A 22,905-nucleotide genomic window follows, 5' to 3' on the forward strand; every position below is an offset into this window, starting at 1 on the left:
TTTACCAGAGATAACTTCAGGAATTCTGACTATTATAACTGGAGCCTAGCCTAAAAATCACAGGATGCTGTGGAAAAGATACACAGTGTTTATCTGAAGTCATTAGAAAGTTAAGAGGCATTTTCTTCAGGAAACATTGTTACAAGTAGTTTCTTTTGCTAAACGTTGCTTTTTAAATATTTATCCACCACTAATTTAAGACAACTATGCTAGATTAGGTTGTTTCAGAGTAGTTTATTAAACGGTTCCATTTTCACTCCTCAATAGGTTTTATGTATTTCTCATGCTTCTTCACTCATCAGTTCATCTAACTCTGAAGGGTTACTGAATGCCATCTTGATCAGCCAACCATCTTCATAACAAGACTTGTTGACAAGTCCTGGATTTTCTGCTAGAGCTTTATTAATTTCAGTTACTTCTGACGGAAGAGAATAGAGTTCACTAGCAGCTTTCACACTTTCCAAAGCACCAAACTCCTCTTGTTTGTTCAACTTTGTCCCAACTTCAAGCAGACTACAGTAGACAACATCTCCCAAAGCTTCCTGTGCAAAATGGCTGATTCCCACTGTTCAGACACCATTTTCTGTTGTTACCCATTCGTGTTTTTCTGTGAATTTCTGCACCGACAGCAGAGTAGGGCCGGTGCACAGCGCCTGGACAGCATCCGCCCGCAGTCCCCAGGGCTGCGGCGAGCAGGGCACGAGATGGCACGCAGGCTGCCGACCACGGCCTGCACGCTCCGTACCGCGCACAGCGCCATGATCGCACCGGAGGTTAGAGTTTCGATATATGAATTTCAGAGGAACGCAGACATTCAGTCCATAGCAAAATATGCTGATACAGACCTTCATTAAACAGGATCCACTTACTCCTTGGAAGAAAAGTTATGACCAACCAGTGGTCATGTATGGATGTGAGAGTTGGGCTGTGAAGAAAGCTGAGTGCCGAAGAATTGATGGTTTTGAACTGTGGTGTTGGAGAAGACTCTTGAGAGTCCCTTGGACTACAAGGAGATCCAGCCAGTCCATTCTGAAGGAGATCAGCCCTGGGATTTCTTTGGAAGGAATGATGCTAAAGCTGAAACTCCAGTACTTTGGCCACCTCATGCAAAGAGTTGACTCATTGGAAAAGACTCTGATGCTGGGAGGGATTGGGGGCAGGAGGAGAAGGGGACGACCGAGGATGAGATGGCTGGATGGCATCACTGACTTGATGGACGTGAGTCTGAGTGAACTCCGGGAGTTGATGATGGACAGGGAGGCCTGGTGTGCTGCGATTCATGGGGTTGCAAAGAGTTGGACATGACTGAGCGACTGAACTGAACTGAACACTACAAATGGGGACCCTCACCAGAAAAGGGGGTGAGGCAACTCCACTCAAACTGTAGCTTAACTGTGGGGGAGAGGTGGTTCCCCAAAGGAAAAGCAAGAGTTCATTTTACCCAACAGAAAGGATAAATGGATGCTGTGTAGCCAGCTCCCAAGATGGCCCCTGGGCCTCACGTCTTGATGTTCACACACACTCTCCTACATATACCAGGTTTGGTCTATATGACCAATAGAATATGGCCAAAGTGAAAATGCTGGAAATTCAGTTCTAAAATATTATGGGGTTTCTTATATTTCTTTAATTTTATACCTGTATGAGATGATGAATATTCGCTAAACTATGATAATCATTTTATAATGCATGTAAGTCAAATTGTTATGGTGCACACCTTAAATTTATTCAGTGCTATATGTGAATTATACCTCAATAAAACTGGAAGGAAAAAAGCAAAAAATCATTAATTAGAAATAAAAACACAGGCTTCCCTGGTAGCTCAGTGGTAAAGAATCCACTTGCCAGTGCAAGAGACACAGGTTCAATCCCTGGTCATGGAAGATCCCACATGCCACAGAACAACCGAACCCGTGAGCCACGACTGTTGAGCCTGTGCTCTAAAGCCAGGGAACCACAACTACTGTGTCCACACCCGCAACTACTGAAGCCCACCCACCCTAGAGCCCATGCTCCAAAACAAGAGACACCACCACAGTGAGAAGCCTGAACACCATAACCAGAGAAAGCCCCCTCAGCAAAGAAGGCTCAGCACAGCGAAAAATAAACTGAATTTTAAAAATATTTTTAAAAAATAAATAAAAGCACAACAAAGATTTACTAGGTAACACGGGGAGCAATATTCAATATCTTGTAGTAACCTATACATAATGGAAAATAATCTGAGTGTGTATATATATATATATATATATATATATATAACTGAATCACTTTGCTGTATACCTGAAACTAACACAGTATTGTAAATCAACCATATTTCAATTTAAAAAAAGAAACGGACTTAATTTTTAGATTTTATTTTATCTAATACATAATGTAATAAATATATATTTGGGGGGCTGCAGTGGTCTTCGCTGCTGCACTCAGGCTTTCTCTAATTGTGCTGAGCAGGGCCCACTCTACCTCATGGTGCAGCGGCTTCTCTGGTTTCAGAGCACAGCTCTAGAGTGTAGGCTCAGTAGCTGTGGCTCCACAGCATTAGGATCTTCCTGGACCAAGGATTGAACCCTGTCGCCTGCATTGGCAGGTGGATTCTTAACCACTGGACCACCAGTGAAGTCCCTAATTATGTCTTTCTCTAATTATGTTGTTTAAAAGACTGTGACTTCCATCTAGAATGCTCTCTCTCTTTCACACACACACACAAACACACACACACACACACACACACACACCACTTCCTTTGGGGGAAGGCAGTTGCCAAATTGTGACCCTCAGACAACCTATTGGGAAGGTGACTGAAGCCCCCAACCAACAGCCGTAAGGGAAGGGAGGCCTCCCAACAACCACATGGGTGAGCCTGGAAGCAGCTCCTTCAGCCCTAATCTAGCCATGAGATGACTGCAGCCCCAGCTGACAGCTTGACTGCAGCCTTGGAAATGACCCTCAGAACCACCCAGCCAAGCCTCTCCCAGATTCCTAGTCCTCAGAAACTATGGGAGATAATATATATTTGTGTTCTCAAATACTAAGTTTTGGGTAGTTGGTCACATAGCCGTAGATAACACAGATGGTGAGGCAAAATCAGCAGTTGTGCATTAAGTCAATTATGGGATTGATGGGGCAATAGTAGAGGAAGGGGACAAATTATAACAACTTGGGGACTGATTTAATGTGGGGGGTAGGGGCGATAAGGATCAAATTTCACTTCCAGGCTATAGTGTGGGCACAGGAGAGGATACAGGATGAAGGGGTAAAACCTATGTGCTTGCTCAGGTTAGTTGCACTGGCACATCCTGGGAGGAGAGTCCATGAGCAGCAGGATCCATAGGTCTGAAGTATAGGAGACAGATACAGGAGAGAGCAGTTTCTAAGATCACGTTAAAAGGAATCCCCGTGTATGTGACCAGGAAAATAAAAATAGCCACCCAGGTTTCTGATGAGGCAAAGACATGAAGGAAGTATTTTGTGAACAGATTTAAGAATGTGTTCATCTTGGAAAGATCTTTCCGGTGACCAGTGGAGAAAAGGCATCAGCCCCGAAAATCCCAAGCACGAACACCATGAGGACAAGGGTTTGGGGACACTAGCTGACCAGAGGCCGACAATCTGGGCTGGGGCCAAGGGTATAGGAATAGGACTATTGATTAATTGACTGTTCAGTGGCTGAGTCATGTCCAGCTCATGGACTTCAGCACTCCAGGCTTCCCTGATCTCCCCAGGTTTGCTCAGATCCATGTGCATTGAGTCAGTGATGCTATCTAACCATCTCATGCTCTGCCAGCCTCTTCTCCTTTTGCCTTCAATCTTTCCCGGCACCAGGGTCTTTTCCAATGAGTTGGCTCTTCGCATCGGGTGGCCAAAGCATTGGGGCAGCACTACTTCACCTTCAAATTCGGGCGGGACCCTGGCCCACCTGGTGCATTTCCATGTGTCACCACGGCTCAGACACTCTGGACCCGTCCGTGAAAAACACATTCTTGTTTAATTGCATTTAACGTATAATTATTTGTAAATACCTGGTCCTTCTGGTTGTTATCGTAAGGCATGTTAAGTGTATTTTCAGTGTTTCACTGAATAAGTCATTTGCTCACCTTGACATGGCCTGGAGCCTGGGCTGTAGTCCCCACTGGCTCAAAGGCATCTCTCCTGTCTCTAAACTCCTGTGGCACTTCATCTTTGTAGGTGTCCTCTAGCAGCTGCCAAACAGGCTGCCTTAGAGTATTATTATTTGTGGGAAATTATAAGCTCTTTGTGGAGAAGGCAATGGCATCCCACTCCAGTACTCTTGCCTGGAAGATCCCAGGGACGGGGGAGCCTGGTGAGCTGCTGTCTACGGGGCTGCACAGAGTCGGACACGACTGAAGTGACTTAGCAGCAGCAGCAGCAGCAGCATAAGCTCTTTGATATTAGAGACCCTGTTCTATAAACCTTTGCAGCCCACTCAGTGAGACACACAATTCCCTGTGTGCAGTCAATTGTAGGAACCAGCTTGCATAAGACGTCGCTTGCACTGGCTGACCAGTGCCCACTCCTTGTTCTTGGGGAGCAGCACGTCCTGACCTCAGAGTACATTCTCTCAGCAGCTGTACTGCTCAGCCTGGAGCTCCCCGCAGGTATCGCTAATGCACTCATCACCAATCAATGGGGTTCTCTCCACCACAGAAATTTACAGTTTTGAGCTGAAACACCCCACGCTGAGGCATCTTCATGGCAGCCTGCCAGAAAGAAGTCGGCTTCCCAGTTTGTGGCTGACGTTCCCAGAGCTGCCCTGATGCCAGCACCTCTTGAAACTGATTTAAACCTCCTGAATTTCAGGAGATACCCCAACACCTTCCAGAAAGTTCTTCTTTGTATTTCAGCCAGCTCAAGTTGGCTTCTGTAGCTTGAGCACAAAGTAGCTTAACAAGCAACATTATCGAGTGCAAGCCCCAAATACAGGCTCATCCCTACAGATTCAGCAGTGTCTCATGAAATCCCAGGAAGAGAATGTGCCCACATAAGAAGAGTCTGGAAACAGGAAGTGGGAACTGTCAAGAACTCAGAAAGTCTCCCTTTCTCCTATCTGGTTTTTGTTTCATTTCTTCCCCTCTTGCAGCCTGGCTTTCCCTATCTCTTGATTCATACGGCAGAAGAAGTCCCCACCCACCATGTCACCCAGTTTTTATATCTCGTCCACCCACAAGCAGAATCCAGCATGAAGGTGAAATCTCTTTGTCCCAATTCCAAGTTTCCTGGAGAGGAAAATTTGATTAGCCCATTTTGGATGAGGTGAGCCCACCTCATAAAAGAGTCTGTAAGCTAGGATGACACCCCAAATGTTGAACTAGCAAGCAGTTCAACTTCAAAATGGCCCAGTGTGCCCTGGATTTAACTCACAACCACCCACCACCCTTCTACCGGAGCAGGCCAAACTGGCTTATCTATCTTCCTGCATCAGGCTCTGTTTGGGCAAAGGTATGTGAAACCATCTCATCTGCCTGAGTCATGCCTGTTTTCCTCGCTATGTCTAACTAGAAAGATAACCTAATAATTACCTACTAAACTGGGTAGCATTCAGGAATAACTAGGGGCCTACTATGTGCCAAATGTTGTGCCAGGGGTTTCATAGACTTATCTCCTTCGACCTTCACCTTAACCTTAAGATGCATATTGCTGGACCTATTGTGTAGGAGAGGAGCTATGTCCCAAGAGGTCTGTTTCCCAAGCTGTCAAACTTGGGAATCACATTGCAGGATTCAAACCCCTAGTTGGTCTAACCTCTTTTCACGGCCAACATCACCTTCAGTATGGATCAGAGGGGTAGGTAGAGTGCACTCAGGTGCCTCAGCAAGCAGAAGTTGACATTGAAATTGAGTTCAGATGGAAGGGCTCAGGCACTGGGAGTCTTGCTTCCTTTTTGAGTCCAACACTGACTCCCCCAAGCCCTAACTCAGCACACTGCCCCTCTGATCCCACCTTCCCCGGGAAAACGGAGCCAGTAAGGAGCAGAGTTAACATGATGGAACAACAGGGTCGAAGACCTGTCCAGTGATTTCTCTTTAGGAGCATTGCCTGTCCCAGGAAGACTTCAAAGGCCAGGTGCAGGGCAACTGTCGATCATAATACCAGCTCACATTTATGGAGTGCTCACTGCTCCTGACACTGTGCTCAGAACACCCTGTGCATTCAGTCACTGAAACTTTGTAACAAAACAAGTTTCTGGCAGAGAAGACCAAGGCTTAGAGAAAGTAACCTCCAAAAGTCGCACAACAAGTAAATATTTGAACTCAAGTTGCTCATCTTGGAGAGCTCAAACGTTTACTACTGTGACAAAGCAATAAATACTGGATATGTGCTGAAGAAAAATTTAAGGACATACCCAGAGAAGTTAAAGGAAAGAATTTGTCACAGAAAGGGGGAGGATGAGGCCGAGGAGCCATTTTCCCATGGAGGGGAAGCCAGCTGAACTGAGAGGCAGCTCTGGGTGCGAGGGTCCCCAGAATACTCCTGGGAGCAACTTCCACCTTCTCACCAGTGGGTCGAGGTTATCTTTACATCATTCTCATCTGCAGCAGCTACGGCAGCTGGCTTGTATGTGAACACCTGGGGTAGGTGAACCCCTAGGGGATGCACCCAGACTTCCCAAGGGATATCTGGGCACTAACTTCCATTTTAAGAGATTCATCTGCTGTTTGGCATACTTGTCGTGGTCAATGTGGGCTGCTCTAACAGAATACCACAGACTGAGTGGCTTGTAAACAAATATCTATTTCTCACTGTTCTGGAGGCTGGGAAGTCCAAGATCAAGATGCCAGGAGACTGGGTGTCTGCTGAGGGCCCACTTCCTGGTTCATGGACGGTCGTCTTCCCATCAGGTCCTCACAATGGTGAACGGCGAGGAAGCCCACTGGGGTCCCTTTTATGAGGGTGCTGATCCCGTTACCTAATTATCTCTCCAAAACCCCAGTTCCAAATACCATCTGTTTGGGGGCTAGAATCTTGACATATGAATGGGGGGGGGGGACACAAACATTAGTCTGTGACAATCCTCTGCTGTGATGTGAACTCTTTCCCAAGTAGATCTGATTGTGAACTCTCCTGTTGGTCCAAGCATCCCCTTTCCAAAGTCCCCTCGCCCCTTAGACAAATCTTCAGGATGAGTGAGAGGGTAGCTTTTGTTCAGTGGGAAAGGAGTGCCTCCAAAGCACCAAGCTATTGGTCACTCAGTCATGTTTACTCTTAGCGACTCCATGGACTATAGCCTGCCAGGCTCCTCTGTCCATGGAATTCTCCAGGCAAGAATACTGGCGTGAATAGCCATTGCTTTCTCCAGGAGATCTTCCCGACCCAGGGATGGAACCCAGGTCTCCTGCATCACAGGCAGATTTTTTACTGTCTGAGCCAGGCACCAAACAAAGAGATCACTAGAAACACTATTGGTTAGGTATGGAAAACTCAGCAGTAGTCACAGGACTGGAGAAGATCAGTTTTCATTCCAATTCCAAAGACAGGCAGCGCCAAAGAATGTTCAAACTACCACACAACTGTACTCATTTCACATGCTAGCAAAGTAATGCCCAAAATTTCCCAAGCTAGGCCTCAACAGTACACCAATCAAAAACTTTCAGATGTTCAAGCTGTATTTATAAAAGGCAGAGGAACCAGAAATCAAATTGCCAACATTCGTTGAATCATCGAAAAAGCAAGAGAATTTCAGAAAAACATCGACTTCTGCTTTATTTATTGACTATGCCAAAGACTTTGACTGTGTGGACCACAACAAACTGTGGAAAATTCTGAACGAGATGGGCATACCAGACCACTTTACTTCCGTCCTGAGAAATCTGTATGCAGGTCAAGAAGCAATAGTTAACTGGACATAGAACAATGGACTGGTTACAAATTGGGAAAGGAGTACATCAAGGCTGTATATTGTCACCCTGCTTATTTAACTTCTATGCAGAGTACATCATGAGAAAGGCTGGGCTGGATGAAACACAAGCAAGAATCAAGATTGCTTGGAGAAGTATCAATAACCTCAGATATGCAGATGACACCACCCTTAAGGCAGAAAGTAAAGAGGAACTGAAGAGCCTCTTGATGAAAGTGAAAGAGGAGAGTGAAAATGCTAGCTTAAAACTCAACATTCAGAAAACGAAGATCATGGATCCAGTCCCATTATTTCATGGCAAATAGAAGGGGAAACAGTGGAAACAGTAAGAGACTTTATTTTCTTGGGCTCCAAAATCACTGCAGATGGTGACTGCAGCCATGAAATTAAAAGATGCTTGCTCCCTGGAAGAAAAGTTATGCCAAACCTAGACAGCACATTAAAAAGCAGAGGCGTTACTTTGCCGACAAAGGTCCATCTAGTCAGAGCTATGGTTTTATGGTTTTTCCAGTGGTCATGTATGGATGTGAGAGTTGGACTATAAAGAAAGCTGAGCACTGAAGAATTGATGCTTTTGAACTGTGGTGTTGGAGAAGACGCTTGAGAGTCCCTCGGACTGCAAAGAGATCAAACCAGTCAATCCTAAAGGAAATCAGTCCTGAATATTCACTGGAAGGACTGATGCTGAAGCTGCAATACTTTGGCCACCTAGTGCAAAGAACTGACTCATTGGAAAAGATCCTGATGCTGGGAAAGATTGAAGGCAGGAGGAGAAGGGACAACAGAGGAGGCGATGGTTGGATGTCATCGCCAACTCGACGGACTTGAGTTTGAGCAAGCTCTGGGAGTTGGATTGACATGGAGGCCTGGTCTAGAGGTTTTCCCTACTTTCTTCAATTCAAGTCTGAATTTGGCAATAAGGAGTTCATGATCTGAGCCACAGTCAGCTCCCAGTCTTGTTTTTGCTGACTGTATAGAGCTTCTCCATCTTTGGCTGCAAAGAATATAATCAATCTGATTTTGGTGTTGACCATCTGGTGATGTCCATGTGTAGAGTCTTCTCTTGTGCTGTTGGAAGAAGGTGTTTGCTATGACAAGTGCGTTCTCTTGGCAAAACTCAATTAGCCTTTGATCTGCTTCATTCTGTACTCCAAGGCCAAAATTGCCTGTTACTCTGGGTATCTCTTGACTTCCTACTTTTGCATTCCAGTCCCCTATAATGAAAAGGACATCTTTTTAGGATGTTAGTTCTAGAAGGTCTTTTAAGTCTTCATAGAACTGTTCAACTTCAGCTCCTTCAGCATTACTGGTTGGGGCCTAGACTTGGATTACTGTGATATGAAGAATCTAAGCCACTCCATTTAGTTAACAGAAAAACTCCATTTTGTAAGGTTCCGGGAAAAGAGCCTTAGGAAATCCCCTGACCTCACCCCACCACCCACGAGCCAATCAGACCCCAGACCAGAATCTCCTGACTTAACGTTCAGGAACTTGTGGTCTACCTAGGTAACAGGCACCAATCAAAAACCAACACACAACCCTTCAAAAGAAAGTGACCAATCAGACATCCCCCTACCTAGAAATTCTTTTTTTCATGAACACTCCCTATATAAGCAATGTAATCCAAAACCCGGGGCTCCTCCCTATAGCCGCTGCGTCGGTAACAGTGGGAGCCCCAGCTCGAGCTTGGTAATAAAGACTCTCTTGGTTTTGCATTGGATATTGGCTCCCTGGTGGTCATTGGCAGATTTCACGACTTGAGCATAACAGATACTGAATGGTTTGCCTTGGAAATGAACAGAGGTCATTCTGTCATTTTTGAGACTGCATCCAAAAGAGTCCAAAATGCAGTCTCAAATGTTGTGCCAGCAATATGCATCTTAAGGTTAAGGTGAAGGTCGAAGGAGATAAGTCTATGAAGCCCCTGGCACAACATTTGAGACTGCATTTCGGACTCTTTTGTTGACTACGATGGCTACTCCATTTCTTCTAAGGGATTCTTGCCCACAGTAGTAGATATAATGGTCACCTGAGTTAAATTCACCCATTCCAGTCCATTTTAGTTCGCTGATTCCTAAATGTCAATGTTCACTCTTGCCATCTCCTGTTTTACCACTTCCAATTTGCCTTGATTCATGGACCTAACATTCCAGATTCCTATGCAATATTGGTCTTTAAAACATTAGAGTTTACTCTTCCATCACCAGTCACATCCACAACTGGGTATTGTTTTTGCTTTGGCTCTGTCTCTTCATTCTTTCTGGAGTTATTTCTCCACTCTTCCCTAGTAGCATATTGGGCACCTACCTACCTGGGGAGTTCATCTTTCAGTGTGCTGTCTTTTTGCCTTTCCATACTGTTCGTGGGTTTCTCAAGGCAAGAATACTGAAGTGGTTTGCCATTGCCTTCTCCAGTGGACCATGTTTTGTCCACCATGACCTGTCCATCTTGGGTGGCCCTACACAGCATGGCTCATAGCTTCATTGAGTTAGACAAGGCTATGGTCCATGTGATCAGTTTGATTAGTTTTGTGTGATTGTGATTTTCATTCTATCTTCCCTCTGATGGAGAAGGATAAGAGGCTTATGGAAGCTTCCTGATGGGAGAGACTGACTGAAGGGGAAACTGGGTCTTGCTCTGATGGGCGGGACCATGCTCAGTAAATCTTTAATCCAATTCTTTGTTAATGGGTGGGGCTGTGTTCCCTCCCTGTTGTTTGACCTGGGGCCAAACTATGGTGGGGGTAGTGAAGATGATGGTGACCTCCTTCAACAGGTCCCACGCACACACTGCTACACTCATAACCCCCAACCCTGCGGCCTGCCACTGCCGGCCCACGCCGCTGCCCGAGACTCCTGGAGACTCCCAGGCAAGTCTGGCTCAGTCTCTTGTGGGGGTCACTGCTCCTTTCTCCTGGGTCCTGATGCGCACAAGTTTCTGTTTCTGCCCTCCAAGAGCTGTTTCCCAGTCCTGTGTAAGTCCTGGTGGCTCTGTAGTGGGGTTAATGGCGACCTCCTCTGAGAGGGCTAATGCCATACCCAGGTCTGCTGCACCCAGAGCCCCTGTCCCTGTGGCAGGCCGCTGCTGACCTGTGCCCCACAGGAGACTCTCAAACACTGTCCTGGCTCAGTCTCTTTGGGGTCCCTAGGTCCTGGTGCACACAAAGTTTGTTTGAGCCCTCCGAGTGTCTCTGGCGGCTATAGGGTCTGATTCTAAATGCGATTTCACCCCTCCTACCATCTTGCTGGGGCCTCTGCTTGGATCCAACATTCTCCTGTCGACGGTTGTTCAGCAAAGAGTTGTAATTTCGGAGTTTTCACAGGAGAAGAGAAGTGCATATCCTTCTACTCTGCCGTCTTGTGAATCCAGGACAAGTAGATTCAAGGGATTAGATCTGATAGACAGAGTGTCTGAAGAACTATGGACGGAGGTTCGTGACCATATACAGGAGGCAGTGATTGAGACCATCCCCAAGAAAAAGAAAGGAAAAAGGCAAAATGGTTATCTGAGGAGGCCTTGCCAATAGCTGAGAAAAGAAGGGATGCTAAAGGCAAAGGGGAAAAGGAAAGATACCCATTTGAATGCACAGTTCAAAAGAATAGCAAGGAAGATGATAAAGCCTTGCTCAGTAATCAGTGCAAAGAAATAGAGGAAAACAATAGAATGGGAAAGGCTAGAGATCTCTTCAAGAAAATTAGAGATACCAAAGGAACATTTCATGCAAAGAAAGGCACAATAAAGGAAAGAAATTGTATGGACCTAAAAGAAGAAGGAGATATTAAGAAGAAGTGCCAAGAATACACAGAAGAACTGTACAAAAAAGATCTTCATGACCCAGATAACCATGATGGTGTGATCATTCACCTAAAGCCAGATATCCTGGAGTGGGAAGTCAAGTGGGCCTTAGGAAGCATCACTATGAACAAAACTAGTGGAGGTGATGGAATTCCAGCTGAGCTTTTTCAAATCTTAAAAGATGATGCTGTGAAAGTACTGCACTCACTATGCCAGCAAATTTGGAAAACTCAGCAGTGGCCACAAGACTGGAAAATACCAGTTTTCATTCTAATCCGAAAGAAGGGCAATGCCAAAGAATGTTTAAGCTACCACACAATTGCACTCATCTCATATGCCAGCAAAGTAATGCTCAAAATTCTCCAGGCTAGGATTCAACAGTACATGAACCATGAACTTCCAGATGTTCAAACTGGATTTAGAAAAGGCAAAGGAACCAGAGATCAAATTGCCAACATCTGCTGGATCATAGGAAAGGCAAGAGAGTTCCAAAAAAACATCTATTTCTGCTTTATTGGCTATGCCAAATCTTTTGACTGTATGGATCACAATAAACTGTGGAAAATTCTGAAAGAGATGGGAATACCAGACCACCTGACCTGCCTCTTGAGAAATCTGTATGCAGGTCGGGAAGCAACAGTTAGAACTGGACATGGAACAACAGACTGATTCCAAATCAGGAAAGGAGTATGTCAAGGCTGTATATTGTCACCCCGCTTATTTAACTTCTATGCAGAGTACATCAAGAGAAACGCTGGGCTGGATGAAGCACAAGCTGGAATCAAGATTGCCAGGAGAAATATTAATAACCTCATATATATAGATGACACCACCCTTATGGCAGAAAGTACAGATGAACTGAAGAGCCTCTTGATGAAAGTGAAAGAGGAGAGTTGAAAGACGTGGCTTAAAATGCAACATTCAAAAAACTAAGATCATTGCATCTGCTCCCATCACTTCATGGCAAATAGATAGGGAAACAATGACAGACTTTATTTTGGGGGGCTCCAAAATCACTGCAGATGGTGACTGCAGCCATGAAATTAAAAGATGCTTACTCCTTGGAAGAAAAGCTATGACCAACCTAGATAGTATATTCAAAACCAGAGACATTACTTTGCCAACTAAGGTCCGTCTAGTCAAGGCTATGGTTTTTCCTGTAGTCATGTATGGATGTGAGAGTTGGACTGTGAAGAAGGCTGAGCACCAAAGAATTGATGGTTTTAAACTGTGGTGTTGGAGAAGACTCTTGAGAGTCCCTTGGACTGCAAGGAGATCCAACCAGTCCATTCTGAAGGAGATCAGCCCTGGGATTTCTTTGGAAGGAATGATGCTAAAGCTGAAACTCCAGTACTTTGGCCACCTCATGCGAAGAGCTGACTTATTGGAAAAGACTCTGATGCTGGGAGAGATTGGGGGCAGGAGGAGAAGGGGACGACCGAGGATGAGATGGCTGAATGGCATCACTGACTCGATGGACATGAGTCTGAGTGAACTCCGGGGGTTGGTGATGGAAAGGGAGGCCTGGTGTGCTGTGATTCATGGGGTCGCAAAGAGTCGGACACAACTGAACGACTGAACTGAACTGAGATATGAGGAGATGCAAGGATTGAGATCATAAAATCTGTTTCTAAAAACATCCAACTATACCTGTCCCACCAGATTCCCGGGAGCACAGAGTGCCTCACTCCACCCTGAACTCCCTCAGGGGTTGTTGAAGGTCAACAGCTATTGCAGTATGGGGTTCAATCTCCGTAAAGGCAGATGGCTGATGCATTTCTGGCCATGCTCTTGGTAAGGGCCAATTTATAGTTGACACTTTACAACCACCTTCTAAGTCAACAACTCTCAAACTCAGGTAACCACAGAATCAGCCATAGGAGGGTCGGCAAAACCACGGGATTTCAGGGCCCTCCTCGACCCACGGAATCATATTCTCCGGAGGTTGAGAAAGAACCTGTCCCAAACTCAGGTGGGAATGAAACTCTGTGGTCTGGTATAGCTGTTCCTTCCTAGAACTCTGCATCTTGAAAAACACTTCAGCAATTTTCTGGTATACATTAACAGGTTTAAGTACCTTTTCTGGAATCTCACTACCCTTCCATGATCTTAGGAGGAGCCTACAGACCTTTAACCAATCCTGGGAGGTTTCTGACAATCTTTAATTGGACATCTTTCTCCCCTTCCTCTCCTTCTCCCTTTCTCTCTCACTCTCCCTCTCCCACCCCCATCTTCTTACATTTCCCCTCTCCAGTCTCTTTTCTCTTCTTTTGCCACCAGTATAACAATGATGCTGATGCTGGGAAAGATTGAGGGCAGAGGAGAAGAGGGAGTCAGAGAATGAGGTGGCTGGATGGCATCACCAATACAATGAACACGAACTCCGGGAGAAGGTGAGGGACAGGGAGGCCTGGCATGCTGCAGTCCCCGAGGTCGCAAAGAGCCCTACACGATTGGGTGACCAAACAGCAGCAGCCAGTGACAAAGACTGGGCTTCCCAGGTGGCTCAGTGGTAAAGAATCCACCTGCCAAACAGGAGAAGTGAAGTGAAGTGAAGTCACTCAGTCATGTCCGACTCTTTGCAACCCCATGGACTGTAGCGTGCCAGGCTCCTCCGTCCATGGGATTTTTCAGGCAAGAACACTGGAGTGGGTTGCCATTTCCTTCTCCAGGGGATCTTCCCAATCCAGGGGTCGAACCCAGGTCTCCCACATTGTAGGCAGATGCTTTTACTGTCTGAGCCACCAGGGAAGTCGCCAAACAGGAGACAAGGGTTCAATCCCTGGATCAGGAAGATCCTCTGGAGAGGGAAATAACAACCCACTCCATTATTCTTGCCTGGGAAATCCCATGGACAGAGGAGCCTGGCAGGCTACAGTTCATGGGGTTACAAAAGAGTCAAGCATATCTTAGTGACTAAACAACAAAACGGAAACAATGATTATCTGAACCAGCACTCTTCAAGAGAAATATAAGCCACACACATAATTAAATAATTTCTAGTGGCCATATTTTTTAAAAGGTAAATGAAACGGGTGAAATTAATTTCAACAATATATTTCACTTAACTCAATACATTCAAAATGTTATTGTTGCGATACACAATAAATATATAAATTATTAATGTGATATTTTACCTTTTTCCCATCTTACGTCTTGGCAATCTGCTGTGTTGTTTTGCTCCTGGGCACATCTCTACTCCGTCTTGCCATGTTTCAAGTGTTCAATAGCCATGTGAGGCTTGAGTACTGTGTTAGCAGAGATTTAAATACTTTTAGTATTTCCTTTTAAAATGTCTCTGTCAAAAAACCAGTCTTTGAATTAGGTCTTTTTTTTTTTTTTTTTTTTTTTTTTTTAGAAAATTTCCTTCAGTGGAGAAATTAGGGTGTCATAAATTAGAAAGTGATAAGGATTCAGAACCAGTGGGATTGTGTGACCTTGGCCAGGACCCCTTAGCAACATTGTTTCTTTCTTTTTTTCTTTTAAAGATTTTTGATGTGGACTATTTCTAACGTCCTTATTTAATTTGTTACAATTCCATTTCTATTTTCTGTCTTGGCTTTTTGGCCAGGAAGCATGAGAGATCTTAGCTCCCCAACCAGGGATCAAACCCATATCCCCTGTAGTGGAGGGTGAGGTCTTAACCACTGGTCCACCAAAGAAGTCCTCAGCAACACTGTTTTAGGCGTTGGTAGAAACTGTCTGACTGCCACCGGGGCCAGGAAGTGAACTCAGGATCTGGTTTCCATTCCACAAAATGAAGCTACACAGGGAATGTGACATCCCCAGACCCTTTAAGTCAAGCTCTGCACCTAGGGTGGAAATCACAGTCTCTATGTGTTACAGTGACCTGCATGGCTCAGAACCCTGGAATGTTCCACTAGTATGGAAAAGAGTTAAAGTAGTAAAGCTTCTCTTGGTCCATGGACTTTAGAGAACAGAGTTCTCAGCCCTATGTCATTAATGCTAAATCACACAATTTTATAGTTCATAGTGGTAACAAGACTTAGGATGAGATAATGTATGCAAAGTACACAATAAGGGCTCAATAAATAAACGGCAGATGCTCTTCCTAGTGGTAAGAACACTGTTAGCATTAGTGTTTTTAACCTAGGTTTCCTGTAAAGTCATTCTTTCCTTCTGCTGCCTGGGCTGCATCCGGTTAAAAGTTGGACAATTTTCTTTAAATTTCAGACCACACGGGATTCCTCCCCATAGAAGCACCACAGAGGCTCCTAGTCTGGGAAGGTCGGACTCTGCCCAGAGTCACAGGTTCTTTTTTTTCACCAGTGATAGGTGAGCACTGCTTGCTTGCCTAAGACTCCTGCTGTCTTTCGTCTGTCAGGGCTTTACTCCTGGACTTTGTTGCATTTCTCATGCACAAATCACATAAAGGCTCTTTTTAAAGAGAAACTTATTTTATCAGGAGCCAAGGCTTCCTTTCAACCCTCCTGCGCCAGGTCAGGGCTACTTGTCCAAAGTGCCCCCCACCCCCACACACACTGTGTCCAATGTCTCCCCAGGATCTGTGGGGTGTTTTGGTTTTTACACAATGCCCACACCTGGATCCCCCACCTCTACGCTCATTCACACATGACGAAACAAGGTAGTTTTCAGACTGGTTCTCCCAGTTCTTGATCTCCTTTCTCTGAAGGTAGAACCCTTTGGCCAGTTGGTGGTATTTTTTTTCTTTTTTTGGCCACATCACGCAGCATACAGGGTCTTAGTTCCCTGATCAGGAATCGAACCCATGCCGTCTGCAGTGCAAGTGAGTGAGGAGTCTTAACCACTGGACTGCAGGGAAGTCCTTCCTTTATTTTTTTGGTGGTACTTCTTGCTTTCAAATACAATGGTACTGGAATTAGTAAGATAAAAATGCACTTATTCTGATGTAACAGTGGTTCCTATCACCAATTAATCCCCAGCTGGGACAGGCTACAGTCCGTAGCTCATCTCCCTGGTGGCTCAGGCAATAAAGAGTCTGCCTGCAATGTGGGAGACCTAGACTCAATCCCTGGGTTGGAAGACCCCCTGGAGAAGGGAATGGCAACCTACTACAGTATTCTTGCCTGGAGAATTTCATGGATAGAGGAGCCTGCCAGGCGACAGTCCATGGGGTCGCAGAGTCGGACACGACTGAGCATCTAAGAGCACTGGGGACAGAGATGACCCAACCAGTCTCCCTCCTTGGGGAGCTCACAGTCTAGCCACTGATCACACTGAATCTGCCCTCTTCAGACCAAGACTCCAGCTCCTCGTGATCCAGCAAGACCTGTACTATTTGTGTTATCCCGAGAACAAGATGGTATTTGCACCAAGGAAAGGAGCCTCTTGGCTGGTTGAGGGAATTCCCCTATCCTGAAGACATTAAAGCCCCTACCTCAGTTTCCTTATCTGTAAAATGGGCTTTCTCCATCCTCAGGGTGGGGAGGACACAGTGCAGATATTTGAGCTGAGTGCACAGGCCTGAAGAGCGATCCAAGAAGGTGAGACTGGCAGGCAGAGAAGTCCTTGGAGTAGGACCCCGTGCTGGCCCCCCAGGAACAGCCTTGGACCTATGGAGAGGGCACCACGGGCAATGAAACTGCTTCAGGAAAGAGAGCAGGGCATGAGAGGATGGTCATTTCCCAGGTCACGTTCGAGTCCCTGGAGTAGCCACCAAGTGTGGGTTCTTGACTTCACACAGGAAAGAATTCAAGGGAAGCCATAGTAAAGTGAAAGAAAATTTATTCAGAGAGGAAACACACTCCAGCAACAGAGGATACCTCCAAAAGTATGGAGTGGTCATTTCTTATAGGGGTGGGTAGTTTCATAGGCTCGTGAGTGGGAGGAGTATTCCAGCTATTTTGGGGAAGGCGCGGGGATTTCCAGCAGCTGGGCCACTGTCCACCTTTTGGCTTTATGGTCATGGCACCCGGGGTATGTTACAATGAGCTAAGTGTTGTGTATGTTACATGCTAAGTCATTCAGTTCTGTCCAACTCTTTGTGATCCCCTGGACTGTAGCCCCCCAGGCTCCTCTGTCCATGAAATTCTCCAGGCAAGAATACTGTAGTGGGTAACCATGCCCTCCTCCAGGGGATCTTCACCCCAGGGATCAAACCTGCATCTCCTGTGTCTCTTGCCTTGGCAGATGGGTTCTTTACCGCTAGTGCCACCTGAGAAGCCCTACCAGGAGCCGACGTGCTTGTGTGCCTACGTGCTGAGTTGTTTCAGTCGTGTCTGATGCCGCAACCCACGGACTGTAGCCTGCCAGGCTCCTCTGTCCTTGGGATTCTCTGGGCAAGAATACTGGAATGGATTGCCAAGCCCTCCTCCAGGGCATCCTCCCGACCCAGGGCTCGAACCTGTGTCTCTTATGTCTCTTGCCTTGGCAGTTGGGTTCTTTACAAACAGTGCCACCTGGGAAACCCCCACAGTGAGCGTATACTGAGGCTCAAAGTCAAGTGGAAGTCGAGTCAAACGTCTTGGACCTAGCTGGTGCTAATCAGTTTACGTCGCGTCTTATGACCATGTCATTATTTTAAAGGTTGTGCCCTGCGCTCTTCTGTCCCAAAGACAGACACATGGGAGACCCCCCAGGCCTCTCCCTGCCCACCTGGCTAAGGCTGGCAGAGCCCCTGCCCACCCAGTCTGTCTGTCCAGAGTAAGTGTTAGTCGCCCAGCCGTGCCCGACTCTTTGTGACCCCATGGACTGCAGCCCACCAGGCTCCTCTGTCCATGAGATTTTCCAGGCAAGGATACTGGAGTGGGTTGCCATTTTCTTCTCCTGTCTGGAAGGGAGAGGCTAACCGGAGACTCCTCTCCTCTAAGGCCTTCACCTTTCTCCTTTTTTCTGAGCTGGACTCCCAAGCTGAACTGACTCGGTTCTCCTATGGACTCCAGCATCCAGTTGGCAGGAAAACCAGCACCTTTTCTGTGACAGCTGCAGAGAGGGCCAAGGAGGGAGGCCTGGAGGCCCCCATTCCTGTCCGGCTGACAACAGCAGCAAAGCCACCCCTGTTTCCACTCCCGCAGGTGGCTTCAACCACGGGGTGCCCTCCGGGGAAAAGTCTGGGGAGACACGCCCCTCTCCTTCAGCAAGGCTTTCTTAGCTTCATGCATTTAAGTTTGAATGAATGTAGAGTGATTCTTTCAACTAAGTGACTCAGATCACTTAACCCTCCCACAGTCCTGTTCTTTTTCCCAAGAGGCAGAGGAGATCCAGACTGCCAACAGCAGCATCTTCACGACCCCACGGACTATAGTCCGCCAGGCTCCTCTGTCCATGGGATTTCCCAGGCAAGAATACCGGGGCGGGTTGCCATTTCCTCCTCTCCAGAGGATCTTCACTGCCAACAGCAGCAGACCTGGTATATTTGGCCACTAAAGTAGATCATTTTTGAACACCATCCTCTTCTATACAACAAAATTGTTTTCATTAAGAATTATGGAATGAAACCAATAATAAGAATGGCCAGAAAAAAAAAAGACCACAATGAATTTTGTCTTGTATTTCTCACATTAAGCTTTGTATGTCAAAGCATATATATATGTGGCTTCACTTTTTTATTCCTTATCAATTTATTGTAGCAATAATGTATGATTTGTAATAGAGGAAGAAACACACACAATTCCAGTTCCCCCCAAAATACTACAAGTTTATTTCTCCATGGTCCACTTCCAACCTACATCCATATGAGCACATGTCTTTATATGGCTATAATGACTGCAAATCTACTTTATGCCTTCTTTTCTGTTGCCTGTCGTACTACAAGCTTTCTCAATGTGGCAACAGAAGCTTTATAATCGTGGTTTAAAGTGCCTGAATGGAAAAAATTAGAGGTGTCCTAAGTGAACAACAGGTTGGGGAGGGTGGTCATAATGTAAATGTAACAACTCAGTGGGCTTTTTAGCAAGTAATTGGTTAATTAATTAATCTATTGGCTGCCCTGCATCTTAGCTGTGGTGCTCGGGCTCATTGCAGTGGCTTCTCTTATTACGGAGCACAGGCTCTTGGCACATCGGCTCAGCAGCTGAAGTCTGCGGGCTTTAGCGGCACACGAGGTTAGTTGCCCCCTGGCATGTGGGATCTTCCCAGACCAGGGATTGTCCCCTGCACTGCAAGACAGATTCTTGACCACTGGGTCACCAGGGAAGTCCTCAGTGGGGTTTTCTGTGTTTGTTTCAATAGCTAAAGCAACGCATCAGCTTTCTCAGTAGTGGAAATATAAAATCATCTCTGTTAAAAATTTAAAATGAAACAAATATTGCATTATAGAAAACAATATTGCATTATAATATTGCATTATCCACTATTATGGATAAAACACCTTAACTACATTTACGTTAGTTATGAATCAAACCATTTGTTTCATCCTTTGAATTATCTCTTCTGGGAAGAGGATTAAGGGAGAAGAGGCCGAGGATCCAATCCAGATCCTCGATTCTGTTCTTGTAAGTTCTTGGTCTAGTACACACCACACATACACACACACACACAGAGTTGACTATGGAGTCCTGATCTTTCATTGGAAAAATCTCCCATTTTTTTCCTTACATTTCTTACTGAGATCGTTTCTTCCTCTCAGAATTAGACTATGTGCTTAGTGCACCACCTGGTGGACAAATTGCATTGCATGCTGTCTCCCTGGCTCAGAGGTGAAAGCGTCTGCCTGCAATGCGGGAGACCTGGATTTGATCCCTGGGTCAGGAAGATGCCCTGGAGAAGGAAATGGCAACCCACTCCAGTATTCTTTCCGGGAGAATCCCATGGATGGAGGAGCCCACTGTAGCCGTGCAGTCCACGGGTCGCAAAGAGTCGGACACGACTGAGCGACTTCACTTTCACTTTCACAGATACTGGAAAGCTCTATAAATGTTGGGAAACAGGCTTATCTCTCATTACCAAAACCATTTTCAGTATCTGACCACCACTCTAGTAACTTGAACATATTTATTTTATAATTGCTTTACAATTATATGTTCAGTTCAGTTCAGCTCAGTTCAGTCACTCAGTTGTGTCCGACTCTGCAACCCCATGGACTGCAGCACGCCAGGCCTCCCTGTCCATCACCAACTCCTGGAGTTTACTCAAACTCTCATGTCCATTGAGTCAGTGATGCCATCCAACCAATTCATCCTCTGTCGTCCCCTTTTCCTGCTGCCTTCAATCTTTCCCAGCATCAACATCTTTTCCAATGAGTCAGCTCTTCGCATCAGGTGGTCAAAGTATTGGAGTTTCAGCTTCAGCATCAGTCCTTCCAATGAATAGTCAGGACTGATTTCCTTTAGGATGGACTGGTTGGATCTCCTTGCAGTTCAAGGGACTCTCAAAGAGTCTTCTCCAACGTCACAGTTCAAACAGTTCAAAAGCATCAATTCTTCAGCACTCTGCTTTCTACAATAGTGTGTTGGTTTCTGCCATACATCATCATAAATCAGCCATAGACATCCATATGTCCCCTCCCTCTTGAACCTCCCTCCCACCTCCCACCCCATCCCACCCTCCAGGTTGTCACAAAGTACCAACTTGAACCCATTTCTAACCTTCACCAGGGTTTTTAATTTGAAGACAGATCATGTGCCTGTACAATAAACTGTCCAAATGGAACAAATAAGAATAGAGCTTGGCATTAAGGTTCAATAAATACACTGAAAAACCAATGCGGCTTGTGTCTGTGGTAGTGCAGGAGAGTTTCTTGGCACAAGGCAAGCAACACGTGACAAAAGAGTCACACTGCAGTTTGAGATATTGCCACACTCCTGTAGGTCTAGCAATACACTCAATAGACTGAGTTATTAGCTTTATACAGCACTCTGAACTGGAAAAAAAAAAAAGGAATACATACACTTTTTTGAGACATGCAGCCTTTAAAACGGTATATGTGTATGTGTGTGTTCAGTTGTGTCCGACTCTTTGTGACCCCATGGACTGTAGCCCGCCAGACTCCTCTGTCCATGGGATTTTCCCAAAAAGAATACTGGAGTGGGTTGCTGTGGCCTCCTCCAAGGCATCTTCCCGACTCAGGGACTGAACGCATGTCTCCTACATTGCAGGTGGACATGTTACCGCTGACCCACCAGGGACGCCCCTTAAAACAGTAAGCCACAGAAGAAACCTCTACAAATTCCAAAGGATCCTTATCATTCAGACTGTACTCTTTGATGACAAAGCAGTAAAATTAGAAATGTATAACAAAAGTAGTTTCGTTTTTTTTTTTTTAATCTCAAGACGGGCAAAGGTTTGTGAAACATTGATGGATGGAAACAATAACTTCATTTTTTTCAAAAAACTTTGGTGGCCTCTAAAGAATGGAAATACAATATTATGTCTTCCCAACTAGAGAAGTGTAAAACAGAGATTATAGAAAATTGATAACATTTTCAATCCAAAAGAAAGCAGGAAAAGTAAAATGAAGAACAATTAGAGGGTAATACAAACTAATAGATGTAAGTTCAAATATATTAATAATTATAAGGAAGATAAACATAATAAATTCATATAGTAAAATAATTTATCAGATTAAAGTCCTACAGATCCAATAATATGCTACTCATGACAGATATCTGACAACAAAACCAGAAAGAATATTTGAAAATAAAGGGATGAAAAGCTAGCTTAGCAACCTAACATAGGCAAATAAATAAACTAGGTGGTATTAAATTTTAAAAAAATCAATAGGGCATAAAGAAGAAAAGTACATAATAAAGAAATATTTCGTTTAGAAAAGAGGACATCATAAGTCTGGATAGACTAAAGAGCAACTGAATTATTTCTAAGTATGCACGCAAATGCTTTAACCCTCTTTCCTTCAAAAGGTGGAGCATAACTCTCCTGCCTTAATATGGGCTGAGCTTAGCGATTCATTTCTGATGAGTAGAATATGGTAAAGTATGTGGTTCCCAAAATCACATCATAAAAGACATCACAGCTACTTCATTGTACTTTCTTTTTTTTTTTTTGGTAAATTAATTTATTTAAATTGGAGGCTAATTACTTTACAATATTGTAATGGTTTTTGCCATTGGAGAAGGCAATGGCAACCCACTCCAGTACTCTTGCCTGGCACATCCCATGAACAGAGGAGCCTGGTAGGCTGCAGTCCATGAGGTCGCTAAGAGTCGGAAACGACTGAGTGACTTCACTTTCACTTTTCACTTTCATGCACTGGAGAAGGAAATGGCAACCCACTCCAGTGTTCTTGCCTGGAGAATCCCAAGGACAGGGGAGCCTGGTGGGCTGCTATCTTTGGGGTC

At 45.2% G+C, this 22,905-nt stretch overlaps 1 pseudogene; it reads right to left on the reverse strand.

The window, feature by feature from the left end:
- On the reverse strand, nt 254-760 carry LOC102176242 (annotated as a pseudogene).

This window comes from Capra hircus, chromosome 10 (genome assembly GCF_001704415.2).
Source record: "Capra hircus breed San Clemente chromosome 10, ASM170441v1, whole genome shotgun sequence".
NCBI lineage: Eukaryota > Metazoa > Chordata > Mammalia > Artiodactyla > Bovidae > Capra > Capra hircus.